Source organism: Balaenoptera musculus, chromosome 8 (assembly GCF_009873245.2).
Source record: "Balaenoptera musculus isolate JJ_BM4_2016_0621 chromosome 8, mBalMus1.pri.v3, whole genome shotgun sequence".
Lineage (NCBI taxonomy): Eukaryota > Metazoa > Chordata > Mammalia > Artiodactyla > Balaenopteridae > Balaenoptera > Balaenoptera musculus.
This window is the reverse complement of record NC_045792.1, coordinates 53,369,289-53,384,926: the sequence shown is the minus strand read 5'-3', so window position 1 is coordinate 53,384,926 and position 15,638 is coordinate 53,369,289. Positions and strand designations below refer to the sequence as shown.

The 15,638-nt window shown below is 38.8% G+C and overlaps 1 protein-coding gene across 2 annotated transcripts in view; it reads left to right on the top strand.

The window, feature by feature from the left end:
* Window positions 1–15,638, top strand: part of AAMDC (adipogenesis associated Mth938 domain containing) — a 30,933-nt gene that overhangs the window by 13,042 nt on the left and 2,253 nt on the right. The gene's annotated exons all lie outside the window — the stretch shown is intronic.

The following is a 15,638-nucleotide window of genomic DNA, read 5'->3' as shown; positions in this document are numbered from 1 at the left end:
TCCTTTGTATGTTATTTGTTGCTTTTCCCTTGTTGTTTTTAATATTCTCTCTATCTTTAATTTATATCATTTTGATTACAACATGTCTTAGTGTGTTCTTCTGTGGGTTAATCCTGTATGGGACTCTGCGCTTCCTAGACTTTGGTGACTATTTCCTTTCTCAGGTTAGGGAGGGTTTCAGCTACTATCTCTTCAAATGTTTTTTCAGGCCCTTTCTCTCTTCTTATGGGATCCCTATAATGCGAATATTAGTGCATTTGATGTTGTCCCAGAGGTCTCTCAAACTGTCCTCATTTCTTTTCATTTTTTTTTCCTTCTTTCTGTTTGGTGGTGGTGATTTCCATTACTCTGTATTCCAGCTCACTGATCCATTCATCTGCTTCATTTGGTCTACTATTGATTCCTTCTAGTGCGTTTTTCATTTTAGTTATTGTATTTGTCAGTTCTGTTTTGTTGTTCTTTATATTTTCTAATTCCTTGTTAAAAACTTCTAATTTCTCACTCTGTGCATCCATTCTCCTCCTGAGTTCTTTGATCATCTTTACGATCATTACTCTCAACACTTTCGTGGGTAGATTGCCTACCTCCATGTCACTTAGTTCTTCCTCTGGGGTTTTATCTTGTTCCTTCATCTGAAACATATTCCTCTGTCTCCTCATCTTTTCTAAATTGCTATTTGTATTTTTATGTATGTGGTAGGTTAGTTATGTTTCTCCACCTTGGAAAAGTGGTCCTCTGTAGGAGACATCCTATGTGTCCCAGGATTACACTCCCCTCTCATCACCCAAGGGCCAGGGGCCAGCTGGCCCCAGGGTGGTGTCTAGCCTGCGGCAGGCTGCAGAACTGTAGTTTTCTTAGTTCTGATGTCTGCGCCCTGGTGGGTTGAGCTGGGTCTTGGCCCTCTGGTGGGCAGGGCTGTGTCTAGAAGCTGTCTACAGGTGGCTGTGGGCTCAGGAAGTCTTTAGGCAGCCTGTCTGCTGATGGGTGGGGCTATGTTCCCACCCAGTTTGTTATTTGGCCTCAGGCGTCCCAGCACTAAAGCCTACAGCCTGTTCCGTGGGGCCAGGTCTAGATGTGCCAAGGTGTGCCAGCCTCCAGGAGAGCTCATGCAGATGAATGCTTCCTGATGTTTCTGCTACCATTGTCTATGTCCCCAGGGTCTCCCCCACCCCAGGAGACCCTCCAAGACCAGCAGGTAAGTCTGGGCCAGTCTTCTATCAAATTACTGCTTTTACCCTTGGTCCCAGGGTGTATGAGATTTTGTGTATGCCCTTTAAGAGTGAAGTCTCTATTTCCATCAATCCTGAGGAGCTTCTGCGTTCAAGTCCTGCAGGCCTTCAAAGCCAAGTCCTCTTCATGGTGCCAGACCCCTGGGCTGGAAGGCCTTACGTGGGGCTCAGAACTCTCACTCCTGTGTGAGAACCTCTGTAATATAATTAATCTCCAGTTTGTGGGTTGCCCACCCCTGGGGTACAGGATTTGATTATATCGTGAGTCCACCCCTCCTACCGGTCTCATTGTGGTGCCTTTGTTTTGAACTGCATACACTCATTGTTTTGATCCAGACACCTAGTTGCTTGTTAGCTACCAACCTAGATCTTAAAGAAAGGAATATACCTTTCTTTACAAAAAGAAAGGATTGGTAAAAGAAATGAGAGGGCTTTGAGATATAGAAGGGACAGAATGAGAGAAGGCTGAGGAATAAGAAGCTGTAATGCTTGTGAACCAAATGACTCCATTGGATTGTTTCATAGAGTAAAGCTAGTGTGGTGTAAGAATAGGCAGTGGTATGGTTGAGGGTGTCGGGTGTCTGCAGAGCTCAGTTTACATTTTATTCAGTAGACAAGACATAGCCACTTCAGATACTTAAGCAGGAGATTGATTTGACTGACAAAGATTATCCAGACTATGGGTTTAAGATATATTGGAGTACCAACTTATGAGTGTGCCACAATGGATTTTTTTTCTTCAGAAATGGATTTAACACTATATATTTTTCCCATATAAGACCACATGAGTTAATATTACCCTTAACCTCATTCTGTATTTAAGGAAACTTAATAAGCACAGAGTTTAGAGCTAGAAAGCTAGAAAAATGTGAAATCAAATAGTAAATTCAGGTCAGATTCTAACTTTCTTTCCTGTTCCTTTCTACAACATCATGATTCCTCTTATAAACTTCAACACTAAAGACTACAAAACTGTGAAGTTGCCAGTGATGATAATAGGAAAATAGGAAAAGTTTGCTGTAGGTTTAGTTTTCATCTTGTTAAGTTTCATTTGTCAGTAGAATAAACAAGAGGAGGTGTTCTAGAACTAGCTGGAGAGAGAAGAACTAGGAAAGATGAGAGGGAAAGCTGAGCTGTTGACTAGAACTCATCTGTATAGAAGCAAAAGGACATCAAATCAAAGCTATTAAGCCTCAGAGTCCTCATCTATAAAATGGAGATAGTAATATTACCCACCTCACAGAGTTGATCTAAGGGTTACTGTACTGTGCTAGATATGGTGTAGGCACTCAATAAATGAAGCTGTTATTGTTAAGTTAGTAGTAGTGTGGGTGGATATGAAACAGCAAATATGAAAACTATTAAGAAGGTGAGAGGGTTGGATTGGGAGTTTGGGATTAGCAGATGCAAACTGGTATATACAGAATAAATAAACAACAAGGTCCTACTGTGTAGCACAGGAAACTATATTCAATATCCTGTGATAAACCATAATGGAAAATAATATGAAAAAGTATGTATATATATATGTATAATTGAGTCACTTTGCTGTACAGCAGCAATTAACACAACATTGTAATTCAACTGTACTTCAGTAAAAAAAAATAATTTCAGAAAAGAAGGTGAAATTGGCAGGATAAGGCAGTTTATTAGATTTAGCAGGCAAAGGAGAATTCTAGAATAGATAAATGGGTACATGGTGGTGTCATTTATTGAGATTGGGTATATGACGAGGAGGAACAGATGTGTTTGTGTTTGGGGCAGAGGCTGGGTAGAGAAAATGATTAATTCTTTTGGAATATGTTGAGCTTGAACTTACATTAGGGCATCAAGAGATATCTAGTAGATATTTAGATTTATAGGTCCAGGCACTGTCACATTTTAACTAGATACCTTAACCAAGTTATATAGCCTGACTGTGCCTCAGTTTAACCATTTATAAAAGGAGAATAATAATGTCTGTTTGTCATGGCTTGATGTAAGAGTAATAAATGGGTTGGGAAGAATAAATTTGAAAAATGCATGCCACTTGCCATCATGCAAATTCATTCTTTCTCTCACTCAGTATTTCTCAGTGCGATTCATGGATCTCTTGCATCACAATCACCTAGAGGCTTGTTTAAAATGCATGTTCTGTATCTCCTGCACTCCTCCCAACTACTGAATCATAATCTCTTGGGGGTGGGACCTGGAAAATAATATATTTCACGTGGTTGCTTTGAATACTAAATATGTTCATCTTTGTAAAGCATCTACCACAGTGCCTGTCACATAGTAGATACTTGATCTTTTTTTTTCTTTTCTTCCTTAGTTACCTAGCACAACACCTAGCATATAATACTGCTCTACAGTATGTTTCTCAACTATAGAAATGACTGAATTAATTCTTTTAAAAGTCTTGGACATGAAACACTCTGATTTGTACATCAAATGCTGCTTAATAGGGAATCCTTGAGGGAATTAAGTGCCTGAGAGTGGTTAGGGGATTTCTTTTTACTTTAGACTACTACAATTGTTTATGCCATGAACTGATGGAGGTATTATCTCTAGTTATTTTTTATGCTCTAAATATATAGTAGTATTGTTCAGCTATTCTTTTTTTTTTTTTTTTTTTTTTGGCTGCATCATGCAGCTTATAGGATTTTAGGTCCCCAACCAGGGATTGAACCTGGGTCCTATTGTTTTCCCATTCACCTTCTAAACCTGGTTGACCTGGAAAGTCTATGTTGAACTTCTCCCACCCCTTTTTCTATTTTGAAATATTTTGAACCTATATAACAAATTGGAAAAAAATAATAAACACTTGTATACCATCAGCCTAGATTTACCAGTTTTTAATATTCTGGCACATTTGCTTTATTTATCTCTCAGTGGCTTTCTCTCTCTCTCTGAATAACTGTATTTGCTGAATCATTTGGAAGTAAGTACTGACATCATGAGACTTAACTCTAAATACTTCAGCCTGTATCTAATAAAACAAAGGCATTCTGCCTTACATAATCATAATGTTACACTCAAGAAATCCAACATTTATATAATATTAAATAGCATCAACTCCATAGTCAAATTATAACAATTGTTCCAATAAAATAATATCTTTTATAGCTGGCTTTCCTTTCCAACCCAAGATCCAGTGAGGGGTCATGCATTGCATTTTGTTGTCGTGTTTCTTTACTCTATCAATAGACAGATTTATTGATTGAAGTATAATTGACCTACAATACTATGCAAGTTTCAGGTGCACAACATAATGATTTGATATTTCTATACATTACAAAATGATTGCCACAGTAAGTCCAGTTACCATCTGTTATCATACAAAATATTTACACTATTATTGACTATATTCCCCATGCTGCACATTTCATCCCTGTGACTCATTTCTTTTGTAACCGTTAAGTTTGTACCTCTTAATCTCCCTCACCTATTTCACTCATCTCCCCCACCACCTCCCCTCTGGCAACCACCTGTTTATTCTCTATGAGTCTAATTTCTGTTTTGTTTTACTTGTTTATTTGTTTTTTTAGATTTCACATATAAGTGAAATCATACAGTATTTGTCTTCCTCTGTCTGACTTATATCACTTAGCTTAATACCCTCTAAGTACATCCTTGTTGCAAATGGCAAGATTTCATTCTTTTAGTGTTTTCATTTTCTTTGCAAAAATACACAAGTGGAATTGCTGGATTGTCTGGTACTTCTATTTTAATATTTTGAGGGACCTCCGTACTGTTTTCCATAGTGGCTGCAGCAATTTACATTCCCACCAACAGTGCACAAGGGTTCCGTTTTCTCCACATCCTCGCCAACACTTGTTATTTGCTATCTTTTTGATAATAGCCATTCTGACAGATCTGAGATGATATTGCATTGTGGTTTTTATTTCTATTTCCCTGATGTAGCGACATCAAACTAAAAAGCTTTTGCACAATGAAGGAAACTAACAACAAAACCAAAAGGCTTTGGAAGAAAATATTTGCAAACAATGTATCTAATAAGGGGTTAATATCTAAAATATAAAAAGAACTCATACAACTCAACACCAACAAACAAATAACCCAATTAATAATTGGGCAGAGGTCCTGAATATACATCTTTCCAAAGAAGACATACATATATCCAACAGACACATGAAAAGATGCTAATAGCTTTCCTCCAAGAAAAAACAATAAGATTTCCGTAACATTGACATGTTATGGAAAGCCTCTTAAAGAGGAACAGAATCAGACACTCACTAAGGGCAGAGAGCCTTAGTGGTTTGCCGGGAGGGATTGGAAGAAGCAGAGAGGGAGCTGGTGGCAGGGTGAGGATGCCTCAATAACAGGCTGATGCTCCAAACACAGACCTATGCACAAGGCTGTAAGTAATCACCCACCAGGGCCTGGATCCACAGGCTGTTGCAGTTATCTTTCATGGCTCTGTACGTGACACCCTGGGCCTGCAGTAAAGCACACAACAGCCAAATTGAGTTCCACTGCTCCAGCAATTCTGATGGGCTCCTGCTGTCTGCAGTCTCTGAATCTTGAGAGGATTATTCTTTTGCACTCTTTTATGACCATTCACTTCATTGAGCAGTGGCCTTGTTTCCTTATACTAGAATGTGAGCTCTTACAGCCTGGGGATCATGGTGCTCCTCAAAGTAGATGCTATTCTTTGGGGTTTCTTAAAATAAATTTATTTATTTATTTTTGGCTGTGTTGGGTCTTCGCTGCTGCGCGCGGGCTTTCTCTAGTTGCAGCGAGCGGGAGCTACTCTTCATTGCAGTGCATGGGCTTCTCATTGCGGTGGCTTCTCATTGCAGAGCACGGGCTCTAGGCGCGTGGGCTTCAGTAGTTGAGGCACGAGGGCTCAGTAGTTGTGGCTCGTGGGCCCTAGAGCGCAGGCTCAGTAGTTGTAGCACACGGGCTTAGTTGCTACGCAGCATGTGGGATCTTCCCAGACCAGGGATCGAACCCGTGTCCCCTGCATTGGCAGGTGGATTCTCAACCACTGCACCAGCAGGAAAGCCCCTATTCTTTGTTAAATGAAGGAATCATTCAGTATTTCAGATAAATGCATTTACTTAAGACAGGTGAAGCTCTCCAGCCCTGATTTGTAATTCTGTTAAATATTTACCTTGGTTGTTGTACCAGAAAAAAAAAAAAGTTAAGTTCATACCATAGCTGTTCAGCTCAGGGTGGTTCTAGGATTGATCACAGAGCTGTGGAACTAAAAAGCATCTAATCCAATCGTTTTATCAATACATTCTTTAAGAACCAATTATTGTATAATCAAATGAAAAAATATCCCCATTTTTGTTTTGCCTTTTAAAAATGTATAAACCTAGGGACTTCCCTGGTGGTCCAGTGGTTAAGAATCTGCCTTCCAATGCAGGGGATGCAGGTTCAATCCCTCGTTGGGGAACTAAGATCCCACATGCCACCGGGCAACTAAGCCCGCACGTGCCACGACTACTGACCCCGCACACCACAACTAGAGAGCCCGCACACCGCAACCACTGAGCCCACACACTCTGGAGCCTGCGCGCCACAATGAAAGATCCCGCATGCCACAACGAGGATCCTGCATGCCGCAACTAAGACCTGATGCAGCCAAATAAATAAGTAAATAATTTTTAAAAATGTATAAACCTAAATGACTTTAGAGATAAAGAATCTAATCTCCCCCCAATCTCTTCTGATCTTTGTGGAGAATAGGGAAAGCTGGAGGCAGAGATACTGTTCAGAGCCACCTGGGCACTAGCTCTGCATCCCCTCCCACGATGAGGAAGTACCGTTGCTGCTGATCAGTTTGGTTCACTCTTTGACGTGCAGGTGTTCTAATTTAGAACACTCTGATATTCCCTTAAGTGTAAGCTCATATAGTCTTAGTGTAAATTCCTTAAGAAGATGCTGATGAAGTAAGTCAGAATATAAAAAGGTGTTAGTGTGAGAGACTGGCTATGTTATCAGCTCTGGAACACTCACTGACTGAGTGAAGAGTGTCAGCAGTAGCTGTACCCCCCACAGGAAATCAAGAGACACGGAGAAAGCCAGCAAAGATGTGCTGCATCTGCTCCTGCTTTGTGTAGCCACCTGGCTTCTGCTAAACTTTGTTTCCTTGGCTAAATAAATCAGGAAGTAGTGAGTAGGTATGTGTGCCTATATGTGGTCTCTTCCTGCTAATCTATAACCTGCCAATACTATAGGGTTATTTTTTAAGCTGTTTATTTTGAAATAATTTCAGACTTACAGAAAAGTTACAGGAATATAAGAATTCTCATTTTTACCCAGACCCAAATGTTAAGTTTATCATATTTTCTTTATCATCCTCTTCTCCAATAGACTTTTTTCTGAACTGCTGTAGATACCCTGCTGTAGATGTACCCCTTTGCTCCTAAATACCTGTGTGTATTTCCCCAAAAAACAAGGACATTCTCTTACAACACAGTGATGAAAATCAGGAAATTAACATTGATACAATACTATTATTTAATAAACAGACCTTATTAATATTTTGCCAATTGACCTAATACACGTTACATTTATTTGTCATACTAATGGAATCATACAGTATATAGTCTTTTGAGACTTGCTTTTTTCACTCAGCATAATACATTTTAGATTCATCCATATTGTCATAGGTATCAATAATTTGTTCCTTTTTTATTACTGAGTAGTATTCCATTGTTGGATTATAACACAATCTGTTGATGAACATTTGGGTTGTTTCCAGTTTGGTTTACTACAAGTAAAGCTGCTACAGATGACTGTAGTTAGCAATGCTATATGATATATATGAAAGTTGTTAAGAGACTAAATCCTGAGTTCTCATCACAAGAGAAAAATGATTTTTTCTTTTTTTCTTTTTTTGTATCTGTGTGAGATGATGCATGTTAACTAAACTTATTGTGGGAATCATTTCATGATATACATAAGTCATATGCTGTACAGCTTGAACTTATACAGTGCTGTATGTCAACTATATCTCAATAAAACTAGAAAAAAAATCTAGAGTAGGATATGCTGCTTCTAAGTTTAGGAAATAAGAGTTAACAACGCCTCCCCCCACCCCCAATAGAAAGCTGCTATGAACGTTCATGTACAGGTTTTTGTGTGAATGTGAGTTTTCATTTCTCTAGGATAAATACCCAGGTATGTGATTGCTGAATTGCGTAAGTACATATTTAAGAAAATGCCAAACTGTTTTCCTGCTAGAACATGAAGAAAGTGATATGCAGTAAGACTGGTGAGGCAGCTGGGAACTTATAGACCATGTTAAGGAGTTTGGCAGTTATTTTAAGGGCAATGAGAAGCCATTGAGTGCTGTTAAGCAGAGGAGTGACTTGAATGGATTTGTGTTTTGCAAAGATTCCTCTAGCTACGATTTGAAGAATGGTTCATTGGAAAGGGCTAAAGTGGTTTTATGGAGACCAGTTAGAAAGTTACTGCAACAGGCTAAATAAGAAGTAATGGCAGCTTAGACCAGGGTAGTGGCAGTGGAGATGGAGAGGAATGGACAGGTCCAAGAGATAATAAGGAAGTAAATTATTATGTCCAATCTTTTGGGGAAAATGTTTAACATTTCAACATTATACTTAATCTTTAGCTGTAGGTTTTTCTTAGATGTCCTCTACCTAAGGAAGGTTCCCTTCTAGTTTATTTTTAAAACATTAATAATAATAATTTATTTATTTTTATTGAAGTATAATTGACCTACAACGCCATGTTAGTTCCAGGTGCACAACATAATGATTTCATGTTTCTATACATTACAAAATGATCACCACGATAAGTCTAGTTACCATCTGTTACCATACACTATTATTGACTATATCCCCCATGCTGTATATTTCATCCGTGTGACTCATTTGTTTTTTGTTTTTGTTTCTTAATTAATTAATTAATTTATTTTTGGCTGCATTGGGTCTTTGTTGCTGTGCGCGGGCTTTCTCTAGTTGCTGTGAGCAGGGGCTAGTCTTCGTTGCAGTGCGTGGGCTTCTCATTTTGGTGGCTTCTCTTGTTGCGGAGCTTGGGCTCTAGGCACACAGGCTTCAGTAGTTGTGGCACACGGGCTCAGTAGTTGTGGCTCGTGGGCTTTAGAGTGCAGGCTCAGTAGTTGCGGTGCACTGGCTTAGTTGCCCTGCGGCATGTGGGATCTTCCCGGACCAGGGCTCGAACCCATGTCCCCTGAATTGGCAGGCGGATTCTTAACCACTGTGCCACCAGGGAAGCCCAACTCATTTATTTTGTAACTGTAAGTTTGTACCTCTTAACGTCCCTCACCTATTTCACTCATCTCCCCCACCACCTCCCCTCTGGCAACTACGTGTTTATTCTTCGTATCTATGAGTCTATTTCTGTTTTGTTTTGTTTTTTAGATTCCACATATAAATGAAATCATACAGTATTTATCTTTCTCTGACTTATTTCACTTAGGATAATACCCTCTAGGTCCATCCATATTGTCACAAATGGCATCATTTAATTCTTTCTTATGGCTGAGCAATATTCCATTGTATATGTGTACCACATTTTTAAAAAAATTTTATTTATTATTTATTTTTTATTTCTGGCTGCATTGGGTCTTCGTCACTGCACATGGGCTTTCTCTAGTTGCGGTGAGCGGGGGCTACTCTTCGTTGCGGTGTGTGGACTTCTCATTGCGGTGGCTTCTCTTGTTGCGGAGCACAGGCTCTAGGCACACAGGCTTCAGTAGCTGTGGCACGTGGACTCAGTAGTTGTGGCTCACGGGCTCTAGAGTGCAGGCTCAGTAGTTGTGGCACATGGGCTTAGTTGCTCCGAGCATGTGGGATCTTCCTGGGCCAGACCTTGAACCCGTGTCCCCTACATTGGCAGGTGGATTCTTAACCACTGCGCCACCAGGGAAGTCCTGAACTTTTTCAATTAAATTTTATTGGAATATAGTTGCTTTACAATGCTGTGTTAGTTTCTTGCTGTACAACAAAGTGAATCAGTCGTACATATACATATATCCACTCTTTTTTGGATTTCCTTCCCATTTAGGTCACCATAGAGCACTGAGTAGAGTTCCCTGTGCTATACAGTAGGTTCTCATTAGTTATCTATTTTATACATAGTGGTGTATATACATCAGTCCCAATCTCCCAATTCAGCCCACCCTTCTTCCCCCCTTGGCAACCATAAGTTTGTTCTCTACATCTGTGACTGTATTTCTGCTTTGCAAATAAGTTCATCTCCACCTTTTTTCTAGATTCCACATATAAGCGATATTAAACTATATTTGTTTTTCTCTTTTTGACTTACTTCACTCTGTATGACAGTCTCTAGGTCCATCCACGTCTCTGCAAATGGCACTATTTTGTTACTTTTTATGGCTGAGTAATATTCCATTGTATATATGTACCACATCTTCTTTATCCATTCCTCTGTTGATGGACATTTAGGTTGCTTCCATGCCCTGGCTATGGTAAATAGTGCTGCATTGAACATCGGGGTGCATGCATCCTTTTGAATTATGGTTTTCTCCGGATATATGCCTAGGAGTGGGATTGCTGGGTCATATGGTAGCTCTATTTTTAGTTTTTTAAGGAACCTCCATACTGTTCTCCACAGTGGCAGTACCAATTTACATTCCCACCAACAGTGTACAAGGGTCCCCTTTTCTCCACACCCTCTTCAGCATTTATTGTTTGTAGAATTTTTGATGATGGCCATTCTGACCAGTGTGAGGTGACACCTCATTGTGGTTTTGATTTGCATTTCTCTAATAATTAGTGATGTTGAGCATCTTTTCATATGCCTGTTGGCCATCTGTATGTCTTCTTTGGAGAAATGTCTATTTAGGTCTTCACCCATTTTTTGATTGGATTGTTTTTTTTCTGTATTGAGCTGCATGAGCTGTTTTTATATTTTGGAGATTAATCCCTTGTCAGCTGCTTCATTTGCAAATATTTTCTTCCATTCTGAGGACTGTCTTTTCATTTTGTTTATGGTTTCCTTTGCTGCGCAAAAGCTTTTAAGTTTAATTAGATCCCATTTGTTTATTTTTGTTTTTATTTTCATTAGTCTAGGAGGTGAATCAAAAAAGATCTTGCTGTGATTTATGTCAAAGAGTGGTCTGCCTATGTTTTCCTCCAAGGGTTTTATAGTGTCCGGTTCTTAATCCATTTTGAGTTTATTTTTGTGTATGGTGTTAGGGAGTGTTCTACTTTCATTTTTTTACATGTAGCTGTCCAGTTTTCCCAGCACCACTTATTGAAGAGACTGTCTTTTTTCCATTGTATATTCTTGCCTCCTTTGTCATAGATTAGGTGGCCGTAAGTGCGTGTACCACATCTTCTTTATCCATTTATCTCTCGATGGACATTTAGGTTGCTTCCATATCTTGGCTATTCTAGTTTAGTTTTCTGAGAGTTTTATTTTTATTTTTATTATTATTTTTATTTTATTTTATTTTTTTTTAATTAATTTTTATTTATTTAGTTTTGGCTGTGTTGGGTCTTCGTTTCTGTTCGAGGGCTTTCTCTAGTTGCGGCAAGCGGGGGCCACTCTTCATCGCGGTGCGCGGGCCTCTCACTATCGTGGCCTCTCTTGTTGTGGAGCACAGGCTCCAGATGCGCAGGCTCAGTAGTTGTGGCTCACGGGCCTAGTTGCTCCGCGGCATGTGGGATCTTCCCAGACCAGGGCCCGAACCCACGTCCCCCGCATTAGCAGGCAGACTCTCAACCACTGCGCCACCAGGGAAGCCCGAGTTTTATTTTTTTTTAATCATAAATACATGGTGAACTTCGTTAAATGCTTTTTCTGCATCATTTGACACGACTGTATAATTTTTCTTCTTTACTTTGTGGTGAACTGCGTTGATTTTAAAAATATTGAACCAACCTTGCATTTGCTAATGTTTTGTTGAGGATTTTCATTAAATGTTTAAAATAGAATTCACCACTGAAATCATATGTGTCTATAATTTTTTCTGTGGGTTTTAAATTATAAATTCAATTTCTAACATCTATAGGACTATTCAGATTTTCTTCTTGTATTTTAATAAGCTGTGTCTTTCAAAAAAATCTGTCCATTTCTTCTAAGTTATCACATTTATTAGTGTAAATTTATTCCCAAATTTTAAAATTCTTCTTCTTCTATCTGTATGATCTATAGTGATGTCCCCTTCATTCCTGGTATTTATGATTTGTATCTTCTCTTTTTTTCCTGATCAGTCTTACAATGGTTTCAATTTTATTAATCTTTTCAAAGAACCAACTTTTGGCCTTGCCGACTTTTCTCTATCATTTCTTTCCCATTTCATTGATTTACACACATATATTCATTATTATCTGTCTTCTGCTTACTTTGGATATGATTTGCTTCTCTTCCCCTAGCTTTTTAAGGTGGGGGCTTACACCATTGATTTTAGACAATTATTTTTCTATTATAAGTATTTAAAGTGATAAATTTGCCTATAAGCATTATATAGCTGTATTCCACAAATCTTGATGTCTTTTTCCTTTACCCTTTAGTTCAAAATACTTTGTTGCTCAATTTCCAATTATTTGTCTTTTCTAAATATCTTATTGTTATCAACAAATCTATTTTGTCATATATCATATTCTCTGTTATTTCCTTTCTTTGAAATTTACTGAGACTTATGTCAGCATAACGTCTTAGTGACTGTTCCATGTACACTTGAAAAAACAATGTGTATTCTGCAGTTGTTGGGTGTAGTAACCTATAAATGTCTATTAGGTCAAATTAACTGATAGTGTTGCTAAAAGCTCCCATTTCCTCAATTAGACTCTTTGTCTATGTGTTCTATCAAATACTGAGAGAAGGTTGTTAAAATGTCCAACTATAGAGCTGGATGGACCTAGAGTATGTCATGCAGAGTGAAGTAAGTCAGAAAGAGGAAAACAAACACTGTATGCTAACACATATATATGGAATCTAAAAAAAAAAAAAAAAAAGGTTCTGAAGAACTTAGGGGCAGGACAGGAATAAAGACGCAGACGTAGAGAATGGACTTGAGGACATGCGGAGTGGGAAGGGTAAGCTGGGATGAAGTGAGATAGTGGCATGGACATATACGCACTACCAAATGTAAAATAGATAGCTAGTGGGAAGCAGCCGCATAGCACAGGGAGATCAGCTCAGTGCTTTGTGACCACCTAGAGGGGTGGGCTAGGGAGGGTGGGAGGCAGATGCAAGAGGGAGGAGATATGGGGATATATGTATATGTAGAGCTGATTCACTTTGTTATGAAGCAGAAACTAACACACCATTGTAAAGCAATTATACTCCAATAAAGATATTAAAAAAAAAATCCAACTATAGTGGTTTCATCTCTTTCCTGAGTTCTGTTATTTTTGTTTGTTGTTTTTTAAAAAAATATTTATTTATTTATTTATTTATTTATTTATGGCTGTGTCGGGTCTTAGTTGCGGCATGCAGGATCTTTCCTTGCAGTGTGCGGGCTTCTCTCTAGTTGTGGCATGTGGGTTCCTCTCTAGTTGTGGCTCCAGAGTGTATGGGCTCTGTAGTTGTGGCACAGGGGCTCTTTAGTTGTGGTGCACAGGCTCAGTAGTTGTGGCACATGGGCTTATTTGCCCCGCCGCATGTGGGATCTTAGTTCCCAGACCAGGGATCGAACCTGCATCCTCTGCATTGGAAGGCGGATTCTTAGCTGCTGGACCACTAGTGATGTCCCAGATCTGTTATTTTTGTTTTCATACATTTTGTAGCTCTTTCACTAAGAGTGTACAGATTTGGGTTGTTATGTTTTTCTTAATGAATTGGTCCTTTAAGTATCATGAGATGAAACTCTTTATCTCTAGTAATACTTCCTATCTTGATATTAATATAACCACACCAGCTTTCTTAGTGTTTGCATTTTATATCTTTATCCTTTTACTTTCAACTTATGCCTTTATATTTCAAGTATATACCTTGTAAGTAGTGTTTAGTTGGGTCTTGCTTTTTAACTCAATCTTTGCCTTTCATTAAACTATTTAGGCCACTTAAAGTTAATTACTGCTACAGTTATGTTTAAGTGTTAACATATTGCTATTTGTTTTCTGTTTGTCCTCATGTTTTTTATTCCTGCCTTTTTAGGGGGGTTAATCAAGTATTTTTTAATACTTCAGTCTGTCTCCTTTATTGGTTTTTTAGCTCATGTGTGTGTGTGGGTGGCAGGCAATTGCCTTAGGGAAGATTCAGGTTACACTTAAAGTAACAATTATTGTGTGCCTACAATGGGCCAGGCACTGGGCTTAAGCACAACTCTTGTGGTCATTAGGGCTAGTTCTTTCAAGTTTCAAGGTTGCTCCCTAGGTTACAGTATTCTAATAAAGTGCATTAAACCAAAGGTGAACATGTTTCTGTTCAAATCCCAACTCTGCTACTTAGTAATTGTATCATCTTGGCTAATGTGTATATATTTTGTGAGCTTCAGTTTCTTTATCTATAAAACAAGGAGAATGGATGCTTTTGTGCTACTATTAATGCAGATCACATGGAATAATTTCTATAGCTGTATTATGAAAATTGCAACTATAAACATGTAAGATATTATTCCAGGAGTTAATAAAAATACTCATATTTGTTCTTCTTATACCTTTTATAATAAATTTCAACCCTATCTTCTCTAAACCATCAGCTTTTTAGACTGAAAAACCCTTCTTTCTTTGGTACATTTGTTGTTGTCTTGGTATATTCAGCAGCTCTTTCCCTAAACCATGTCTAACTATGATTAGAATGTACCCCTTCTACAACCACTGCATCAAGGCATACTCCTAGTCATACTTCAAGACGCAGTTAGAACAGCATGTCTTCCATGACAATTTTCCACTCTTATTCACTCCCCAATAGTTGGGCTGGTATTTACCAAACTCTAACTCCTGTATCCCCTTTGCTGATGTGGAAGCAGTTCAGAAGCCACCATCCTTTAACGTTGGATTAATGTTCATTAAACACCTTACCTTAAATATCCCTGGGAGAATCTGGGAAGACTTTACAGAGTGATAGATAGGTTTTAAAGCATCAAAGTGTTCCTGGAGTTAAGTGGGAAAGGGGCTCACAAAAAGGAAACAGTATGGAGGTTTCCAAGTTTTGGCATGGTGTGCAGGTGCTTTCTTCTCCCACTTTATCTCTTTCCACTCACTTGTCACTTACACTTCAGTCATATGGAACTAATTGTAGTTCACTAGGTTGCTCTTTCCTCTGAGCCTTAGTTCATGCTATTCCCTGTATTTGGTATGCCTTGTTCCCCTGATTTCCTTTAACCTGGCTAATTCCTGTTTGTCCTTTAGGTCTCAGCTTAAATGTCACGTCCTCTGGGGTGTCTTCCCTGACCCCCTGCCCTGACTCCCCAGGTCTGAATTAGGTGCCCTTTCTGTATTTTCTCACTACACCCTGAATGTACTTCTTTGTAGCACTTGTAAAACTACTGAAATT